Consider the following 23,484-nt stretch of genomic DNA (forward strand, 5'->3'; position numbering starts at 1 on the left):
GTTAATATTGTAGTGTATATTTGTACTTTAATCTCAAAAGCATACTTTGCATATTGAAGCGTTATCTAATAAATTAAACATATTATTAATATAAATAACAGCATGTTAAAAAACCAAAGCAACGTATTAGAAATACTAACCATCCAACTCAATACAATATTCATGGGTGACTTTAACTACCCCATTATTAACTGGGAATCCTATACGACACCAAACATACATGCACAGAGATTCCTGGATTTTGTAAACACAAACTCCCTGGACCAGATAGTCAGTACACCAACCAGGGGGTGCAACCATACTGGATCTTGTCCTCACTAATATGGGAGACTGCTGCACACCCCCTACTGTAATGCCTTCCCTGGTAAGGTCAGACCACAAAATGGTCTCCTTTGAAGTAAAAATAAAACCTGGACCCCAGCTAAACCTGGAATATTCAGGAACTATTCTAAGGCTAACCACCTGCTATTAAGTGAGAACATTTCAAGCCCCCATAAAACCTTAGAACACTTCTACCTACCAGAACTGTTCACAGAAACTATGTGCAAGCATGGTAATAGCTATTTAGAGGCATCTGTACCAACCAGGAAGAAATAAAGAACTAACACAAAAAACAAGCCACCCTGGTGGAATCACAAAATAAATCGGCTGTATAACAGGAGGAAGAAAATCATGGCAAAAATTAGGAGGTGCAGCACCCAGCAGGATACAAGCACTCTCATCAAACTAAACAAACAACTCAGAGGACAAATAAAGTCTACCAAAGACAAATGTGAGGTAAGTTTGGTCTGTCAGGCCAGGGACACCCACAAAGCATTCTTTAGCTATGTCCACAACCTCAAAGGCAATACACAATTGTGTGCAGAGCTCATTGTAAATGGCGCCACCTATACTGAGCCAGATGACATAGCAAACCTCCTGGCTGATAAATTCAGCTTCAACTTTACCCCTCTCTCCCCCTCAACCTTCCCTCAGGAAATATCATCAAATATAACTATCACCAGGGGACAGGTCCTTAATGCTCTCTCTAAGACCAAGAACACTCCATCAGCTGGCCCAGACAATATCCATAGGTTCATAGGTTGATACTAGGCTATCTGCCCTAGGGCATTTATAAGCCTAGCCAGAGTGTGTTTGGCTTTCGCCACCCTTTTAGATTAGTTGACTGTGCCTCTGTATAGTAGGTCACAGAAGGTAGCCCTTTTAAGGTTAGTTTACTGTACCTCTGTCAAGCAGGGACACAGAAGAGATCCCAGGGGTAAACTTACGATCTCTCATCCACTCGTCAAGATTTCTCTTGAAGAGGGTCAGTGAGGGGCTCTGCCTAACATGGATTGGGATTTTGTTCCAGAGTGAGGGGAGCCTCTGGGATATGAATCTGTCCCTCCAGCATGTCCTATTTATTTCTGTGCTGAGGTTCAAGTCCCTGGAGCATGTAGCTCTAAGGGATTTGGATTTCCTGAGGTGAAGCATGTCCATTAATTCTGGTTTGGACATGGCTTTATACGTCAGACACAGATTGCCTCTGAGTAGGCGGTACGCAACTGAGTAGAGCTGGAGTTTCTTTAGCCGAGCTGCATAGGGCATCTGTTTGAGCCCCTTGATCCTCTTGGTGAGGTACTTTTGGGGTCTTTCCAGTTGCTGCAGGTGTCGGGTAAGGTACATCCCAAATGGGGCATTGTATTCAATTTTGGGCCTGATAAGTGATGAGTAGAGGGGCACAATGACCTCTCTTGATCTAGATGTAAATCCTTTCATGATAAGTTGGGCTATATAGAAGGTCTTTCTAACCACTTTGGCAACGTGATTGTCAAAGGAGAGACTGCCCAAGTCCCTAATTACTTCTTCCATACTTAATGGATTACCACCTATGTGGTAATTTGTGGGCACTTTGTTTTTCCCAAAGGGGATGACTATGCACTTTTTGGCATTTAGCTTTAGGCCATGGCTCTGGCACCAGTTATCTGTCTCTGTGAGACCCTTTTGGAGGATGCTTTTGTCAGCCGGAGAGTCGATTACGGCACCCAGTTTGCAGTCATCTGCAAACTTGGTCAGCCATAGTCCACCCGTGTTAGCCTGTACCTCTGAGAAATATATACCGAACAAGAGAGGTCCCAGGACTGAGCTTTGTGGGACGCCACTTATAACTGGTTTAGAGTCTGACATGGCACCTGCTATTCTGACCATGTGGGTTCTATCCCTGAGCCAGTTTGCAACCCATCTTGTGACATAGGGGTTGATATTTAAGCTGGTGAGCTTATTTATGATGCCCGAGTGGGGTATTGTGTCGAAGGCTTTTGGGAGGTTCAGGTAGGCTGTGTGGACTACCTTCCCTTCATCTATGGCTTTGGTAACTGTTTCAAAGAAGTCGACCAGGTTCAAGAGGCAAGATCTGCCCTTAACAAAGCCGAATTGGGTAGGATCCAGTGTCTGGAGGTTCCCAATGTCTTTGTTTATGATTTCCATGATGATATTCTCCATAGCTTTGCAGACCAGGCTAGTCAGGCTTATAGGGTGATAGTTTCTGGGGTCTGTTGTGGCACCACCTTTGTGGAGTGGGACCACTGTTGCTGTACGCCATTCCTTGGGTACATATCCTGTAGTAAGACTGAGATTGAACAGTGACTTTATATGAGGGTTTAGTTCTTCTTGGAGCTCATGTAAGACGCAGCCTGGGACACCGTCTGGTCCCATTGATGCTGTGTTTTTTGCTTTGGAGAGGGCAGCTCTCACCTGTGCATCTGTGATCTCAGGAAGGCTACACTCTGTTGGGATAGACATTTGCTCTTTTGCGGGGGAAGGGGGGGAGAAGTTTGCACTGAACCTTTCTGCCAGGATGTTGGCAATGTCTGTGGGTTCAGTGTATTTTTTGTCATTTTGCACTAACTCAGAGCATATCTGGGAGTTGCCTCCCAGGTTTCTGACATAACTAAAGAAGGCCTTGTGATTATCTTTAGTGTCTTATGCAATTTTTCTTTCGAAGCTGGCCTTAGATGATTTTATGAGGGATCGTAATTTCTTGCTAGTACTGATCAGAGACGCCTTCCCTTTTTGGGATTTTGCTCTATCATGTAGTAGCTTTCTCCTTCTGTTGTATAGCTTATTTATGGCCGGGGTCCATCAGACAGGTCTCCTGCCTTTGGAGGAGTGAGTCTTGGTTTTATTTGGGGTAGCATGCTCCATGCATTCCTGTAGGTGTCCATAGAATGCTTTTGTAAAGGATTCTGCATTTTGGGCCGTATTTTCCACTGGCCCGGGGGCTTTGAAGGATTCTACCTCTGTTTCGAGAAGTGTGAAGTTTGCTTTTGAGAAGTTCTTCACCGTGGTTTCTTTGGCTAGGGGTGGGGATGGAATATGGATGTTCAGTGAGATTAGTTTATGGTCTGATCTTACCAATGAGGGGTATACCTCTGGTGTGGAACATAGAGACCCCATGTTGATGATGACCAGATCCAATATATTTTCCCCTCTTGTGGGAGTGGTGACTAGTTGTTCCATAGCATTTGAGTTTATAAATTCTAGGAACCATTGGGCGAGGGTGTTTGGGCTTGAGTAGTTTTCCCAATCAATGTTTGGGTAGTTGAAGTCACCCAATATAATGGTGTTTGGAGAAACCTTCATATTCTCCAGTGTTCTCAGGAAAGCCAAGTGAGGTTGGGAGGGTGGTCTGTAGCAGGCTACAAACTGAAAGGCAGTTTTGCCTGCTGTTAGTTGCACATGGATGGTCTCCAATGCTTCGTGCAGTGCCACTAACCTGGAGGTGTAGGTATCTTTGATGAATATAGATACTTCCCCTCCTTTTGTGCTTCAGTCAGAGTTTTGGGGCCAAAACGCATGGTATGAGTTATAACCTGGTAGTGCTGGGGTGCTCTCAGGAGCCTTGAATCAGGTTTCTGTTACTACACAGATATCGATTTTCTCCATACTGAGGAGAGCCTCGAGTGCGTGCATCTTGAGGTTTAGACTTCTGGCATTGAGTAGCATTACCTTTAGTTTTTTTATCCTTGGGTTGTCTATGGAGGTGGGTTTGTCCTTTGAGCCTTGCCTAAAAAAGGCACTATGGGGGTGGCAAGAGCCTTGGCCAGTATATGAAAGCCTAAGAGTGACAGGTGCAAGCCGTCCCTAGCGAAGCAACGTGGCTTGTCGAGCATGTCATCCCAGGCTGACAGACACTGGATCCCCTTTGAATGACACCAATACTTTAGCCAGTTGTTAAAACTGATCATTTTGTCTTTATACTGTGGCATCATTCTTGGTGAGGGCAAGATGCTACTCAAGGTCAGGGTCATACCAGCCTGGGCTACATGGTCAGAGAGCTCCTCTATGTCTTTTTTCATGTAGTCCAGGGAGGTACATCTCAGGTCATTCACACCAGCATGGACAATGACGGAGTCATACTTGTACTTGCTTTGGAGTGACCTGAGTGCGTGTGTTATGTGGCGGATCCTAGCTCCCGATAGGCAGCTCACAGTGACCTTCTCCTTGTTCAACCTGGTGAGTGGGATGTCAGTGTGTCTGACAATAGAGTCACCTATTACAAGTGTATTAGGTGTGTTGTTTAGCCTTAAGGGCTGTGACTGTGTGGCACACTGACTTTGTGAGCTATGTGCTATGTGGGTATTGTTTTGTGGTAGGAGTTGCTTGGATTTCTGCCTTGGAGGTCTCTGCTGCTTAGGCAGATTTTTATTTAGAGCCTCCGAGTATGTTTTTGTGTGTTTATGTGTTTGGTTTGCTGATGCGATAGGTCTATGTGAGACTGGATTTGTGGTGTGTGTGTGTGGTTATCTTCTCCTCCTGACAGGCTGTGCCAGTACTGGGTTGAGAGAGCTTAGCCTCCAGTTTGGCTATATAGTTGCATCTCTCACATATATTTGAGCTTGTTGGGAGGAGGAGAGGGTGGTCTGTATACATAAGGCAGTTGTAACATTGCCTCAAGATTCCCAGATTCACCAGCTGGACTGGAGAGTAAACCCGAAACTGACCTTTGGACATGCCTGAATAATATAGGGAACTACTTATTGACTGATCAGAAAGAACCAATAGGGAGCAAGTGCTTAGAAGGAGTATAAGAGGATGTAGTGCTTTAGTTTGTGTTTACCTATGAGATTACTTGTACAAGCAAGTGCAGGGCTTTAGAATGAAAATAGAGTGCTTACTTTGAGATTTAGAGCAGTTCTAAGGGAAAATGTGAAGAGCAGACTTTGTGGAGCGGGGAATAGTTTAAACCTGTTTAAGCGGTGCTGCCCGACGCTGCTCTGTGCGCAAGACCACGCGAAAAGAGAGTTGCAGGGTTTTAAGAGAGAGAGAGAGATCAAGGAGTTTGGAATTGACCCAAAATGGCCAATAAAACTGCAGCTTCTAGGCAGTAACCACTCCTACAGGGACAGGCAGGCTGCTCAGTGTTAACCACTGCCACTGGTGAACACAAAGACTTCCCTTTAGCCCAAGCAAGCAATGGCCTCCAAGAAACTTACAAACAGTTCAGAACAGGAAATCTATAACTGAACTTTCTTAAATTTCAGAAAGTGGGAAAAAAATCAAGATTTTTTTTTTTGTTTGTTTTAGTTTAAAGGTAGCAGAGATACACAAGTAGCAAAATAGTCAGAACAGTACAATAAATGACCCCACACTTGAGTGCTAGGCCAGAGTCAGGTAAAATGCAATTTTAAGAAAACTGATTTTAGATTAAGTGCAACACAGGAAATGCGGTAAACAGGCTCTAGATGTGTTCTAAATACTGTTTCTAATACAGATATCAACTTTAGCAAGCTGGAAAATGCCAAAAAGTAGGCGGCAAAGCAGTAATTTTAAACAAAAAATCAGAAGAAAATACTTAAAATCTCAAAAGTGGCTCCTTTCTTCTCTCAGTATTTTCTCCCCTTGGTAGGTGCTTCAGCAACAACTATCAAGCCTGGAAAGATGCCAAAACCACGAGGCAGCAGGGTTTTAAGAGAGAGAGAGATCAAGGAGTTTGGAATTGACCCAAAATGGCCAATAAAACTACAGCTTCTAGGCAGTAACCACTCCTACAGGGACAGGCAGGCTGCTCAGTGTTAACCACTGCCACTGGTGAACACAGAGACTTCCCTTTAGCCCAAGCAAGCACTGGCCTCCAAGAAACTTACAAACAGTTCAGAACAGCAAATCTGTAACTGAACTTTCTTAAATTTCAGAAAGTGGGGAAAAAAGCAAGATTTTTTTTTGTTTGTTTTAGTTTAAAGGTAGCAGAGATACACAAGTAGCAAAATAGTCAGAACAGTGCAATAAATGACCCCACACTTGAGTGTTAGGCCAGAGTCAGGTAAAATGCAATTTTAAGAGAACTGATTTTAAATTAAGTGCAACACAGGATGCCTTCTAAATAGCATGAAACATGACCTATCAGGGCCTCTAGAATTATGATTTAACTGTAGCCTCTAAACAGATTTTGTGCCTCATGAATGGAGAAAGGCAACAGCCATGCCTCTGCACAAATGTGTGCCATCTACAGACATTGGAAACTACAGACCCATAAGTCCCACTAGCCTTATATATAAAGCCATGGAAAGAATTATCATGGAGATGATCAATAGAGATATAGTACCCTCCAGACACTAGACCCAACCCAGTTTGGTTTCGTCAAGGACAGATCATGCCTACTCAACCTGGTGGACTTCTTTGAGAAGGTCACCAAAGCAATGGATGAGGGTAAAATCATTCACACTACCTACCTTGACCTGGCCAAGGCATTTGACGTAATACCTCACTCAGGCATTGTTGACAAACTTAAGAGGTTAGGTGCAAACCCATATGTTACCCTGTGGTAGTCAACTGGCTCACAGACAGGACCCAGGAAGTTAAAATTGGGGAGTCTACCTCTATAAAGAGGCCAGTTCACAAGTGGAGTCCTTCAGGGGTCAGTCCTTGGACTGTTCCTTTATGGCATTTATTTATCAGAAGTCAAGGCCAATGTCAGTGGTCCCTGGCTGACTAAATTTTCAGATGATTGCAAATTAAGAGCTGTCATTGAATCTCACACTGACACAAATGTTCTCCAGGAGGGGCTGCCACAGACAAACAACTGGTGTCAGAGCCATGGACTAAAACTAAAGGCCAAGAAATGCATAATAGTATCCTTTGGGAAGTCATTCATCCTTGGTAACTATCATATTGACAATACACCCCTTAGAGTTGACCCAGTAGTCAGGGACTTAGGGACACACATAGATAGTAATCTAGCCTTTGACCATCATGTGAGGAAATCATTCTATGTTGCACAACTTTTAAACAAAGGTGTGGCATCCAAGTCCAAGGAATTCATTGTTCCATTGTATTCGGTATTCATCAGACCTATCATTGAGTACAATGCCCCCTTTGGTATGTACCTAACCAGGCATATCCAACAATTGGAATGTCGACCGAGGTTCCTCACTAAAAGAATACAGAGTGTAAAATGTCGTATGCAGACCACCTCAAGGCCCTATCTTTGTATTCTGTCTCTTACAGGCTTTTAAGGGGAGATCTATGCCTGGCATACAGGGCATTGTCAAACCCCATTCTGATGGACCTCATGCATATCCACAAAGCAAAAAGCACCAGAATTACCCATTCTAAAGACTTAAACCTTACCTGTTATATAAATAGGACGTGCTGGAGAGATAGGTATGTATCCCAGAGACTACCGCGTCTATGGAACAGGCTCCCCATCCATGTGAAGCAGAGTTCCTCCCTAACCCAATTCAAGTGCAACTTGGACAATTGGATGGGAAACCAGAAATTCATCCCTGGTTTGGCACCTATGTCTGTAATGGACACAGATAACCTGTAAATGGTACATCTCTCAGGCCCATGCTTACACTTATCAAGGGTGTCAAAATTTGTTAGAGATTTGGGATGCATAGCTAGGATTAAAAAGGCCCTTGTGGTCATTAGCCTAGTAAACACCTATGAACTCTGTTGTCATCCTTTCTCACTTACAGGCCCAGATTCCAAATACACTAGAGTAAGTCACTTACACTGAGTGCACTTTTGGGATCAGGCCTGTATATTCTTATTTCACAGGTTATTTAAAACTATGACTGCTTTATAGTTATACTGTAAAAATTGTTACATTATTCAGACTGGAAAATAGCTCTAAAGTCCTCTTCACTTCCACTCTTAAAAGGTACATTTGAGGGATGGGCTTACTCTTAAATGGTACTATACTGAGTGAGATAAAGGCACATTTGTGTCTGGTTTATGAAAGCTAAGTTCATTATTTAAAATTGTCAGTGCCAAACTATATTTGAATATGTGTGAATTACTATCAGGGTATTTTATGTACTCTGAACTGTTGTTGCACACTGCAGAAAAGCAGGTAAGAAGTAAAGCAAATTGGCAATGCTACAATAAACTGAGAAACCTTTCTCACGTTGTAGTTTAGTGTTTAATAGGATTAACAACATGTACATATTTCCTGCCCATTACAAACTTCTAAGTACATGATGTCTGTGGCTCATTTCTGGAAGTGAGATACTTTTTCACTCTGGATTTGAAAAAAGAGGAAAAGTCTAAAAAACAGACTATTTCCCAAGTAGGCTGTTGTACTGTCTGAAACAATGACTCTGGAATGTTTCTTCTTTTAGAGGTGGTTGTAGTCCAGCTATTCCACTTAATATCTGCTGTATTTAAGTTTTTCACCAGTAATGATTGTTCCCCATACCAAGCCTGAAATCACACCAATAAGTGCCAGTGTGACCACTTTATCATGCTCACAGTAAACCAATAAATAACATCAAACTTCGTATGTAAATATTCACACATAGCATAACATTTTCATTCTTCAAATGCTGCCGGTTGACATTACCCTACCAGTGTCATCCTACTCAGGTCCTTGGTCATAATAACCCAGCACCTGTATCCTTCTCCCGTACCACCAAGTCACTGAAGAGTCAGTGTGGTACCTCAAAGTCACATACCTGTCCATGTTTACACCACTGATCCAACTTTAAGGCCAATGAAAAATCCAGGGGGGTGTCTGAGGGAGGAGGCCACAGTGTGACTATCTACCAGTATGCCACAGCATGCTGTTCCCTCATTTCATTGTCTGTCTTTAGCAAAAGTTGACATTCTAATCACAATTAGCAAAAATAAAAGCTTGTGATCCCACAAACAATGTTCAGCTGCATTTCACTAGTGATTATTTCAAACTTAACATCCTCTTACAGCTATTAACACCATATGTTTTGCTAAACAGTAACAAGCCATAATTGAAATTTATTCCATCAGTGTTGTAAAAGTCACTGACTGTCTTAGCTAAATCTGGATGTTGTATCACAAAGAAACCAATGGATAGAGCTGCTCTAGCAATCCAGTAATTGATGAATCTTCTTAACAGCTGTTAGATTTATAGCACCATGCCAGTGTAATCTTGGTACAGTGGATGACCAAAATAGTATGCTTAGATCTTAATAAGGCCATTTCAAATAACATTCTTGCCAATACAATCTTTTTAAGTATCTGCTCCAGGTCATTGCCACCTAGACATATGACTACAACCTGGGGCATACTGACTTCAGCCAATAGACTTTCCTAAATAACAAACCAAGAAAGACTAGGAAAACTCAACCACTGGATAGCCCACTGATGGATCTAAGTTAAGGTTTGCTCCTCTTTCCCAAAATCCCACCCTGCAAGCTGCTCTACAGATATATGAATAGCCTAAGATGATCAGAAGCGTACTGCCTGAAAGACAAAAGGTGGACAAATTCATTCCTGATATACATTAAAAAGGCATTAGATGTTCATCTACCAGTCCTCCTTAAAACATGTACAGAAATAAATTCTTCTGCTAAATCCATGGTTCTAAAGGAGTGGAAGCAAAGCCCTAGAGAGAAATGTCTTGACTTGGGAAACTTTATACTTAAATCTTTGGGTGTAATTAGTTGCCCCAAGGAAAACTAGGAATGAGCTGATGAAATGATGCGTCTAAGGTCAGAGGGTGTAATGCTTCTGCCCAGTGAACTGGACAGGATAAATAATCACCTGATTTGCCTATAATTATCTGCTGACCCAAGCAGGACTGGTCTGATTTGGATTTTAACCATATGAAAACATATTCTTTGGTCATTTTTATACCCTCCACAACAAAGAGAATGAAACTCTGAAACAGCCTGCATATAATCAGGAAAACAGAGCTGCCCACACTATGAAAGTGTGAAAATTCACTAACATCACCCTTATTCCCAAAATGATGGAACCTAATAAGATCTTACCTATAGGACACCTTGGGTGTGAAGCTGCTCCCTTTATGTTCCCTCAACCTTTCAAAATCCTAGAAACTAACCAATGGTTTGTAATGTCTGGAAGGCCAAAAAAATCTTGCTAACCAACCAATGGCTGACAAGTGAATCTAAATTGTGCAGGCCACTTCTTTTAGTAAATATTTTTGGAATAAGTAACGAATAATCATAATAACTGATGAGTGCCTTTCAGTGGCAGGTAGTCTAAGGTAAAATAGTTTATATGAATAGAGGGCTATAGCGTGAAACTTCCTGGTGTTCAATGCACATGAATTAAATAGCACAGTCAAGGTCACTGTTCCCCAGTTAACAAAATCTCTGACGGTACTGGCATGGAAACTGAAGGGCTTCCAGTGCAATGTTCCCAAATTCTGGAAATCTATGATTGTGTAAACTGTCAACAATGGCGTTAAATTTAATAAGACTATATCTGACAGAAAAAACATTAAATGTTATCTCGATATCGACTGAACATCTGAGTGGGACTGAAAAAAAAACTTTTCAACAAAACTTTTACCACTGCCTGGTTATCTGCAAAAAAAAAAAATAAGCTATTTACTGTTCCTGAACTGCTCCTACTAAGCCAAAGTGCATACCCAAAAAAGTAATTTTTCTAAATAAAGGTTATATTATGCTTCCTGGCATCAGACCAGGGGGAAGGGTAGAAAAGTACTTCCCATGAAAATAAGTACCCATACCTATGCCTGCCAGTGCATCTGTGTACTATTGAAGGAAGTCAGATGTTTCCCAATCACACTGCCATAAAAAAGCCCTATTAAATTCTGATAGAAAAATTCTCTATAACCTAAGGTCCTCTTTAATTCTGCTTGTAATCCAGAAACAGTGATGTTTGGCCTTTCCCCTTTTCAAATGTTTTGAGACTGCCCTGATGAATATATTGCATGGAGTGACTGCCCGGCATGCAAAATTTAGCAGGCAGTGAAGATCCATAATTTTGCTAATTCTAGCTTTATTAGGTGGCAAAATGTCATCACATGATGCCTTCAAGGTTTGCAGCTTTTCCTTTGTCAACCTAAAGCTGTGCCAGGAACATCAGTTTTGAGATCCAAAAAAGTAATATGTTGAGAGTGTCCTTCCATCTTATCAGAGGTCTAAAGGACACCCAGCCCTTGGCATAAGATGAAGAATCTTGTCATGCCTTCCCTGGTCCCTTGTTCTCCTTCACCCATTATAAGGAAGTCATTTAAATAGTGGATGGTTGCCTGAGTGGGGGCCCTGCACTGACAGCACTAGTGGAAGGCTGTACAAAGGGGAGCAGGCAGTGGAGCCCTCCATTTGCATTGCTTTATCAAAGTAATACCTGCCTTGAAAATATAAACCCAAGAGTAGCCAGTCCTGTTCAGATTGGAAGCAGCCTGAAAACTGTGTGCATATCTAATTTTCTAAGCCAGAGGTCAGAATTTTTTTTATTAATAGAGCTGGCTGATCTAAGGAATTATAATGAATATGTGCTACTTCCTTATCAAAGATGCAGCTGTACCCTGTTGTAACAGGAGAAGAGCAAACCCTAGAAACAAGCCCACATGGTGGAACCACGCTATCAAGAAGCTATACAATAAAAGGATGAGAATTTTCACCAAAAGTAAGAAGAGAATTTTTCAGAATGAGCCCTCATCGTTGAAATAAACAAACAAATCAGGAGCTTAATAAAACTCAACAAAGCTAAGTTTGAGGCTAAAATAGCCAGCTAACCCAAAGACAATTACAAGGCCTTTTTTAATTCTGGCCGTAATCTCAGAGGCACAATGCAGCAGTGCACTGAGCTGATTGTGAACATTACTACTCTGAGGCTGATGATACAGCAAACCTACTGGCTGATAAACCCTTTTCTAACTTTACTCCTGTCTCTCCTCTGTCTGACCCACAATATATACTTGAAATTGGCTTGCCTCCAACTATTACACAAGATCAAGTCCTAACTGCTCTATCCAACACTAAAAATATTGCATTGGTGGGTCCTGACAATATCCCTGGATGCATCTTAAATTACATGAAGCATGAATTAGCCACCTCACTAACAACACTGTTCAACTTCAGCCTCCATACAGACTTTCTACCAAGTGAATGGAGAGCAGCTACAGTCATTCTCCTGCATAATGGAGCACCTTCCATTGACCTATAAGTCTGATAAGCCAAATGTGCAAAGCCAGGGAAAGAATTATCCTGGAACTAATCAATAAAGAGATAGGAAACCTCCAAACAGTGGACCTGTCTCAGATGTGATTTGTCAAGGGCAGGTCATGAGTACTCAACCTGGTGGACTTTTTTTTGAAAAGGTCACCAAACTAATGGATGAGGGTAAAACGATACTCACCACAAACCTTGACCTGGCCAAAGCTTTTGAAACAATCCCTCACTCAGGCACAGTAGAAAAGCTAAATAAGGTGGGAATAGATCCCTATGTCACACACTGGATTGCCAACAGTCTCACAGATAGGACACAAGAAATCAAAACAGGGTAAGCTACCTCCACAAACAGACCAGCCACCAGTGGAGTCCCCTAGCATTCAGTGCTAGGACCTCTCCTGTTTGGGATTTACTTCTATGAAGTAAAAGTGAATACCAAAGGGCTCTGGCTGACTAAGTTTGCAGGTAGCTGCAAGCTAGGAGCAGTCATTGACTTTCCAAATGATTTAGCCATCTTACAGGAAGGTTTGTTGCAAATAAATAACTGGTACTAAAATAATTGACAAAAACTAAATGCAAAAAAATGTATTATCATATCCTTTGGGAAGTCATCTCTTCCAGGAAACTACCACATTGATGATACACCCCTAAGAGTCAACCCAGCTGTTCCTGGATTTGGGAACTTATGTGGACAGTGGTCTAACTTATGATCATGTGTCCATTGTCATAAGAAAGTCGTTCTATATTGCGCAGCTTATAAACAAAGGGATTGTGTCTAGATCTAGGAATGTCATTGTCCCACTTTACTCAGCTCTCATTAGACCAATTATTGAGTATAATGCCCCCTTTGGCATGTGTCTGTGTAGACACATGCAATAACTGGAATGCCCACAGAGATATCTTACCAAAAGGATTGAAGGCCTAAACAATATGTCCTACATGGACAACTCAAAGCTCTTTCACTATGCTTAGTATCCTACAAACTGCTAAAAAGTGACCTGGTGCCTGACACACAATACACCCTCTGACTCTGTCTTGATGGACCTACTGCACATCAGTAAGTCAAATAGCATTAGGAACACTCAGTGTAGAGATCTAAACCTCTTCTGCAACATCAACAGTACATTTTGGAGGAACATGTTTATCTAACAGAGGATGACACTGCTCTGGAATAGACTGTACATCCACATAAAACAAAGCTCATCCCTGTCCATATTCAAGCACAACTTGAATCTATGGATGAGTAATAGAAAATTTACTCCAGGGCTGCCCCCTGTACTGCTTATAGGTTCATAGGATGACACTAGGATATTGCCTGGAGGCCGTTATAAGCCTAGCCAAGAATTTCGCCCATGTTCCCACAAAGTCAGCATCTGTTTCCTCTGTTCAGCAGGGAGACAGGTGGGATTCCAGTGGTGACATTTCTGCTTCCCATCCAGACATCCAGGTTCCTCTTAATGAGCGCTAGTGAGGTACTCTGCTTGACATGGAAAGAGAGAGACTATTCCACAGATGGGGAAGTCTTTGGGACAAAAATCTATCCCACCAACAAGTTCCATTAATGTCACAGACCAGGTTGACGCCTTGCTTACTCGTTGCATGAGTGGAGTTTGGCAGATATGCAGCAACTCCATCAAGGCTTGGTCTGAGATGGTCTTGAGCAGTCTTTATGAGACTGAGTAGAGGGATAGGACTTTTAGCCTGTCTGTATAGGATATGTGTTTGAGACCCTGGATTTTTCTGGTCAGGAACCTTTGTGGTCTTGCCAGCTGCTGCATGTGCTTGGCAAGGGGGCACTGTAATGGGTATGATAAAGGAGGAGTACATGGATGTTATAACCTCCTTGTTCATGGATGAAATACCCTTACGTATGAGGTGGGCCATGAAGAAAGCCTTCCATACAATGGAGGCAATGTGGTGGTCAAAGGTCAGGTTGCTATAAACCTGGGTGCCTAAGTCCTTCATGACTGATTGCATGCTTAGTATGTTGTTATTAATATGATAATTAGTGGGGATGCCATTTTCCTTAAAGGGGATAATGATGCATTTCTTGGCATTCAGTTTGAGGCCATGCTTCTGGCACCAGTCATTAGTTTGAGTAAGGCCCTCGTTGAGGATGTTCACATCACTAGGAGAATTTAAGACAGTGCCTAGCTTGCAGTCATTTGCAAACTTCATCAGCCACAGACCACTGCTTTTGGCTTGCAGCTCAGAAAAGTATACCCCAAACAGTACAGGCCACAAGACCGATCCTTGGGGTACGCCTCTCATTAAGGGTCTACTACTAAAGGTTGCTTCCCTAATTTTTGGCTGAGTGGGTTCTGTCAGAGAACCAGTTAACTACCCATCTGGTAACATACGGGTTGATGCCGAGCTGAGAGAGTTTATCTATTATGCCCGAGTGGGGAATAATGTCAACGGCTTTGGCTAGGTCAAGGTAGGTGGTGTGCATCGTCTTCCCTTCATCCATTGCTTTGGTGTCTGTTTCAAAGAAGTTGACCAAGTTTAACAGGCGAGATTTCCCTTTGACAAAACCAAATTGTGTGTGGACAAGTGTTTGGAGGTTGCCAATGTCCTTGTTTATAAGGTCCATGATAATGCGTTGCATGGCCTTGCAGATCAGGCTAGTTAGACTGATGTGCCTATAATTGCCTGGGTCAGTGGACACTACCTTTGTGTAAAGGAATGACATTGGCTGTCCTCCATTTGGCTGAGATGAAGCCAATGATCAGGCTTTGGTTGAATAGGGTGCCTAATGGTGCTGCGAGCTCATGCCTGAGTTCATGTAGGATGCAGCTAGGGATGTTGTCAGGTCCCATGGAGGCAGTATTCTTTGCCCTTGAGAGGGCATTAAAGACCTGCTCCCTGGTAATGAGGCAGCTCCTAAATGCTTTATTCCCTGCATGGGTCTCCTCAAAATATGGTATGATCCCAGTTATTCTCACTAGGGATAATATATATATTTTCACCCGATCTAGGTATCTGAACTTAGTCAGACACTAAAACAAAAACATGCTGGAGAGACAAATATGTGTCTCAGGGATTGCCCCTTCTTTGGGACAGGCTTCCTATTCATGTTGAGCAGACCTCTTCCCTGGCCCTCTTCAAACACTAGCACCTATATCCCTTATCAACAGTACATTCTGTAACATACTCAAGGCATAGGCAAAAAACTATGCCATCCTCTTGCCCCTAAGGACCATATATTGGGTAAAATTGGGTTATATTGGCTAGACTTGTAAGGGATTTTAAGCCATTAGCATTGTAATCACCTATGAACCATGGGATGGGTAAGGCCAAACTAACATGAAAAGGGATAGGTTAATTGAAGTACCAAAAGGAAAACTGGCTAGGCTTAAAATGATCCACAAGGCCAGCTAGCCTAGTACTTATCTATGAACCTATCAATGTTATCATTAACTGATGAACTTTATGGGAAGGATAAATGAAGAATAAGGCAAAACTCACTTTTCTTCTTCCTTGGCACTAGCCCTATGTAATGGTTTTTATCTCTGCTTGGGTCTATGCCTTCCTCTCATGAGTCTTTTATGAGGAGTTTCCCATTCATCCTCCTTATGTTGAATTGCAGGTGTCTCCATACAAGATTTTATCCAGCATATGAAGTGTGGGAGGTACACTTTTATAGGATCATAGGATTGTACTAGATTAATGACCACTAGGGCCTTTTAAGCCTAGCCATGTATGCTACATCTCTGACAAGTTGTGGTACCTTTGATAAGTGTAAACAAGGCTTTGTTTATAAACTGCACAAAACAGAATGATTTCTTAACTACTGTAGATACATGATGGTCAAATCTAGATTACTGTCTATGTGTGTGTCTGGGTTTACCTGTAATTATCGAAAACCCACTTCACTGAAGTTCACAATGATGAGATGACATTGGTGAAAACTGAATTTGCTGAACGTGCACATCACCAGAGTTTTACTCCAGGAAATGAGACACTTGGCCACCATGGGGAAATTTGCCCTTTTCCCACTATAGTGCAATCTCGGAGTTGATATAATTGGTTAGGGGGATGTGGGGGTTGAAGTCTCCCACTTTGGTGGGTTTCATATGCCACGGTGTGTTTTTTTTACCTGGTGGCCAAATGTCTCCTTTCCCAGAGTAAAACTCTGGTGATGTGCATGTTTGGAAAATTAAGTTTTTGGCAATGTCATCAGCATTTTGAGCATAAGAATAGCTTGTAGGGAGTGGAGTTTCTTGTTTACACTCCTAGCATTAAGCAGTAACACCTGTAGATTTTCTTGGTTTTTAGCTGGTATGTTGAAAGTACTTTCAGTTTGGCATTGCCTAAAAAAAGACACTATGGGGAGGGCAATGTTTTGGCTGATATTCGAAAGCCTAGAGGGGAGAGGTGCAAACCATCTTTCGCAAAGCAGCATGGTCTGTTTGCCATCTCCTTCATGTTGACAAATATTGGACTCCATTGAATGACACCAGAAACTAAGCAAATTATTAAAGTCAGTCATCTTTTGCTTGTATTGTGGCATCATCCTTGGAGAAGGTAAAATGCTGCTCAATGCTAGGCTCATGTCAGCAGGGGACACATATGCCAAGAGCTCCATAATGTCTCTCTTCATATAGACTAGGTTGGTATGTCTCAGGTCATTTACACCCACATGGGCTATGACTGAGTCATACTGGTACTTATGGTCCAATGGCTTGAGTATATATCATTAGATGGGTCACTAACTGGCTCACTGATAGAGCCCATATAGTCAAAATAGGGGAATCCACCTCAAACAGCAGACCTGTAACCAGTGGTGTTCCACAGGGATCAGTCCTAGGACCTCTACTGTTTGGAACCTATTTCTCAGAAGCGCAATCTAAAACTAAAGGTCTGTGACTGACAAAGTTTGCTGATGACTGCAAACCGGGAGCAGTCATAGAATCCCCCAGATGAAGTCGACATCCTACAAGAGGGTCTTACACAAACAAATGACTGGTGCCAAAGTCATGGCCTTAAACTCAATGCAAAAAAATGTATTATCATCCCTTTCGGTAACAGTGATATTCCTGCTAACTACCACAGCAATAACAGTACCCTAAGTATGCACTCAGTGGTGAGAGACCTGGGCATAGAGGCTGACAGCAACCTTACCTTTGATCAACATGGTTCCACATTGGTAAGAAGGACATTCTATATCAAAAAAGTAGTTATAACCCCCCCCCCCATACTCTTCCCTCATTAGGCCAATAATTGAGTACAATGCCCCTTTTGGTATGTACCTTTCCAAGCATCTGCAGCAACTGGAAAGACCACAAAAGTTCCTCACAAGGAAAATTCAAGGTCTTCTGCATCTGTCCTATGAGGATCATCCGAAATCACTGTCATTTTATTCTGTTTCATAGAGACTGCCCAGAGGTGATCTCTACCTTGCATATAAGGCAATCTTTGACCCTGCTTTATTGGAAATGCTGCATATCCGTAAGTCAAATGGTACACAGGTTACTTACTTTAATGGCCTTAACCTGGTATATGATATTAATAGAACCTGCTGGAGGGACAGATTTGTCTCCCAGAGGTTACCACACATTTGGAACACCTTTGGAACAGACTCCCACTTCATGTTAAACAGAGCACCTCATTGGCCCTTTTCAAACACAGTCTGGATGATTGGATGGGTAACCGTAAATTCACCCCAGGGGTTTCACCTATGTCCCTCTTGGATGGGGATGATAGGTGCTGATCATAGAAATGAGGGTAAAACTTGGCTAGGCTTGTAAGGGCACTAGGATCATTAGCATAGTAACCTCCTATGCTCTTATGAGTATGTGTGCAATGTGGCGGATCCTGGCCCCTGATAATTAACCGACCATGACTTTATTCTTACCCAGCATGGTGACATGGACATCAGTGTGTCTCACAATGGAATTTTCAATGACCAGAATGTTGGATTGTGTGTTGGCTTGCCTTATGGGCTTAGAAGTAGCGGCTCCATGAGATGTGGTTGTATGTCTTGTTGTGGGTGTTGTTTTGAAAGAGTGTATTCGGGGCTGCTGAGGATCTTTATTATGTGTACTTCATCTAGGAGGTTGTCAGAGTTTAAGAAGGTTACATTTAAGTGCCTCAGCATATATGGGTCTATGTGTCTGCTTTGAACTCTGTATGATGGGTGCAGCATGCGTACTACTGATAAACTGACATTAGAAGTGTTTTTATGTGAGAGCTTTGTCTCCAGTGACATTGTGTAAATGCAGCTCTCACATACTTTATCAGTTTGTTTGAGAATCAGCTATTTGTCAGTAAAAATGAGACAATTTCTGCATTGCCTCAGGATGACCACATTCACCAAGCTGGTAAGAGAGATAGTGGGAAAGTTCATATCCATGGGAACAGGACCTTTTTCATTGATTAGATAGTTGCAGTGAGAATATAAAGTAATGTTAGGAATGCCTGGTTTGCAACTCTGGGGGCAGTTCTTATCACTGCAAACTAGTTGTCCTGTGTGCAGCCAGGTATTGGTGAAATTTCAAGGGTGCTTTTACAGGAAAAATGTAAACTCATGATGGCTGTGTCTAGACAGGGCACCACCAAACACTTGATGGGAATCTACTAAAGTGACCACTATGATTTATGGATGAAGTATTCAGGGAAATGTTCTGAAGTTAGGTTAAGATAGCAGCTAATCAGGCAGTACTTACTGAAAAGAATTATGAAATGAGGTGATTTTCCTGATTGGCTACTACCTGGCTACTGCTAGTGCTGGTCTCACCACAGCTTTACCTGCTGAAATACAATGTCCCTTTGCTTCTTCTTTCACCAGAAGCAAAATAGTAGCACCAATCCAAAAATGAGAAGCAGGCCACATGCTCTTTGGTGATCATTGTATTATTTTCTTGGTAGATGGCTTAAAAAGCAGCCAGACCAATTAGGTAGATCCCACACAGTGCTCACTATCCAATCAGAGACAGTCAGGAATCAATGACCTCTGCTATTTCTCCCACCAAAAGCAAAATATAAGCACAAATTCCAAGCTGGTACCTATGAAGCAATTATAGGTTCATAGTTGATTACTAAGCTAATGGCAAAAGAGACCTTACAAGCCTAGCTAATGTTATCCAGATTTTACCAAATTGTCTATCTCTAGAAGAAAGATAACAAGTGTCAGAAAGTTGGATTGTGACAATTTTTACAAACTGCCTCTGTCCATAAGGGACATGGGTGCCACTCCAGGAGTGAATTTGTGATCTCCCATCCATTTGTCCAGATTGCGCTTGAAGATGATCAGGGAAGGGCAGTGCATCATATGAATAGGAAGCTTATTCCAGAGGAGGTGCAATCTCTGAGATGCATACCTATATCTCCAGTATGATGTATTTATGTCAGAGATCAGGTTTATATCCTTGGAGCTAGTAACCCTCATCATACCTTTCAACCTCTTAGTGCAAAAAAATCTACAGAAAGCCTGACAAAATGGGAGTAACCCTCAGTCCCTCTTGCAGTTAGTTTTATGAATGTACTACATTTTCATCAGGGCTGGATCAGAGACTGCCTTGTATGTCAGACATAGATCACCCCTCAGTAATTGGTAGGTAACTGAATACAGAGATAGAGATTTTAATTGGTCCACATATGGCAGGTTAGATATACCCCTATTTTTTTGGTGAGAAACCTCTAAGGACACTCCGTCTCTTGCATGTGCCTGGCGAGGTACATGCCAAAGGGTGTATTGTACTTGATTATTGGTCTGATGAGGGCTGAGTAGTACTATGACACCCTTAGATCTGGATGCCATGCCCTTACATATAAACAGAGTCACATAGAAGAATTTCCTCACCAGCATGGCTTTCAGGCTTTCTGCTGATCAGTTGTCTCCAGTAAATGATGCCCCTTTGCTCTTTCTGTCACCAGAAACAAAAGAGAAGCACTAATTCCAAGATGACTACTGAGTTGCAGAGGGTGGGTTCTCCAATAATTGGTAGTCTTGGACTAGATATTGCAGATTTTAAAAGTAAGATAGAAAAAAATGGATTAATATCCTAAGAGTTGCAGTGTGCACTAAGCAGTTAAAGATGGAAGAGGAGTAACTCAAGCTGTAACAATCTAAGTAGGGAGCAAATAATTTTAAAAGAGCAAGATACATTGGAAGGGTATGGGCACTTAGAATTTTGGCTGTATGGAGTACAGTGGGATGGTCAAAAAATTTAAATAGCTAAAGGGGAATGTTGTTGTATCTTTCAGCTTTTCCCGGTTAGGGGTCACCACAGCGGAACTCTGGTCCGCTAATGATTGGCAGTAGATTTTTACGTACCAACTTGCCAGGCCTGACGTACAACCTTCAACGAAGGTACGCCCATTCATGCATGTCTCCACACAGAAGATGCTTTAGCTGAGTATCGAACAGGACAATGTTTTACTGTGAGGCAACAATGCTACCGCAGCACCACCACTGCAGCTTTTGCAAAATGATAATTTTGTGCTTGCTGACAATAGCCAATTAAGGAGGAGAGTGAAAGAAATATGTGGCCAAATTAACATAATAGGTGGGCATCTAGAGAGGTGGTTGAGTTTAAAAACACAACAGTATCAGGGTGGGAAAAAAATTAATTTCTGGGTGACTTCCAAAAGATACAACTGTGGTCCGTTTCCTAGTTTAAGTACGCAATTGAAAGCAGAATACCCTTTCTCCAGCCTGCCTGTTTTTCCAACAAGGCCAACATCTCATCATATGTCTTCATAATTCCAGCTCAATAACACTGTCTATATAATGCAGTTACTTAAGCCTTTTGCAGAAATTATACCATTAATGGCTGATAACACATATAGCTTAATGCAATGTTTAGAAAGGCTATTAATAGTAAATGATCTTTTAAGTGGAAAAGCATGAGATATTTCTGCAAAGTCCTGCCCTGTAATTAATATGAAAATAATTGAATCATGTTGGCAAACAGTTAAAAAAGGGGCTCAATTTTTGTAAATAAAGGGTTACACTCATTTGGGAAAGAGACCTAGCAAGTTGCTATGAAAACAAATTAGCTACGTCTTTAGTAGTATCCCATCCTGCGTCTCAGCTTTCAGTTCAGAGTAGAATACCATAAAGGAGATGCTGGCTTCAGTCATATTTTAAATCATAGGTGAGGCATAGTACACAGCCCTCTTCTGTTGCACTAGTAATGAAAGTTAATGGTGAATAAATCTTTTTCCTGTACTTAATTATTTCACTGATGTTAAATGCTTTCAAAGCATAAGGTCTAGCAAACAAAAGAATAAGGCTTAATCTGTGTGACCTGGAGTGCTATGCAGAATCTGGTGACCATGTTAAATAATATATCATGGGTTACAGTGAGATTAAACATCAATGGATAAAGATCGTTCCATTTCTGCCTTGTTCTGCACCTTACTTCACATTTATGTCCTTCTAGGTTCACATTTGTGAAGGGCATAATGTGTTGATGTTCAGGTTGCAGGACACTTCCTGTCTTAGCTTTTCAAAATGATAGTAGTAAGCCAACAGTGATGTTCAGAACAAAGGAAAAAAGAAAGAAAGCAAAGTTACAGAAATAACACTCTGACAAGAGTAATATTTAATGAATAATCTCATTATTCATTAAATATTACTTTTTTTAGAGTGTCAAAGCAAAATAATGAGTTTTTCCTTTTTGTTTTCCGCATTACTCTCGGCTTGCTTCTGACTGCAACTGACCACAGAACCACATCCTCAAGCTGCTAGATGTGATAATATCTTAGAACAAGTGTGTGGGAATTTTCTGCAGCATGCATGCTAATATACTTTTTTTAAATTTTATTTTAGTTATTAAAATTTGTTTTGTTTGTGTTTACTTTTAAAAAATCAACAAATCAGCAGACAAATGCTACCTGGCTATCGCAATGTCTTCTGGGCTGATCTTTTAAGTCAGCGTTTTGAACTTGATCTTTAAAGTTATTTTTCAGTAAATTTTGATGGCACTTCTGAGTGCTTTACTGTCTTACAGGTTACTAATGATTAATTTTCCCACTGTACCTTTCAAGATCTTCAAGCTTACTTTGCAATTCACCCAGTATACACCCAGTGTAGACTAGACTTACACGACTTCCCATTTTAATTTTGCTATGAGGTACATGGATGTATAAGGTATTATGTGCTTTTTCATATCCTGAAAAATGGATAACGCCTTCTTCAGCATATTCCAGCAAACAAACAAAAAACAGAATGAAACAAAAACAGCTCAGAATCTCACCAGCCCTGTTTCTTCTTTAAGGATAAAAATATTGCATTTCATTTCTGCAGTGTATTTTTAATTCCTTGTGCTTAACGTTAATGTCTTTGGTATCAGTAGCACTTGTTTATAGTAGCAGTATTTTTAAAAAAGATCTTCTGCAACCAGTGCTGAAGTAAAACAAACTGTTTTTGAAGTGCCTGTGATACTTCTGGGTCACTTTTCAGGATACTCTGTATGGACAAAGTGGCACCAATTAACCACATATCAGTCTTACTCCCCTTAAGGAAAGTCTATTATTTTTAAATTATGAAGTGTGATAGTGCTTAATCTATGCAAGAAACAATTAGCCCCCTCTGTACTGATCCTGCAAACACATACAAAGTTATATATGAACAATATGCTTAGTTATGAAACATGCTTCCACCCTTGTGTTGAGTGTTTAGTTGAGGTAGCTCTTTCATAGGCTCAGGCACACATGTATTGGATATCAGTTTATTTTTGTCTTATACTCAGTTGACTGGTTTTCTGGAGCACTGTATTCAGACTGACATTCATCCAGAACCAATTGGTATTTCATCTACTTCAGTGAACTATGGTACCATCTTTTGTTTTCACCATATAAGATCATGGTTCAGTGTTTTTCTGCAATGCAACACCAGTTCTGTCTCACTTTCTATTCCCTTCTAATTTCAAGTGGACAGCTTGGTCTGGTTAAGGGGATAGGTACTGGGTGTGCCGAATGATGCTGGTCATAATACCTTTAGTGTGAAGCTTTGGCTTTTTGGTCATTTTTTGCTTGACTGCATTGTAAGGAATGATTTTAGGCTCAAGCTTTGACTCAGTATAACACTGGCACATTAGATCATATTTGTCTTCCAAGCATTAGCCAT

Source organism: Protopterus annectens, chromosome 1.part2 (assembly GCF_019279795.1).
Source record: "Protopterus annectens isolate FY-2018-M chromosome 1.part2, PAN1.0, whole genome shotgun sequence".
NCBI lineage: Eukaryota > Metazoa > Chordata > Ceratodontiformes > Protopteridae > Protopterus > Protopterus annectens.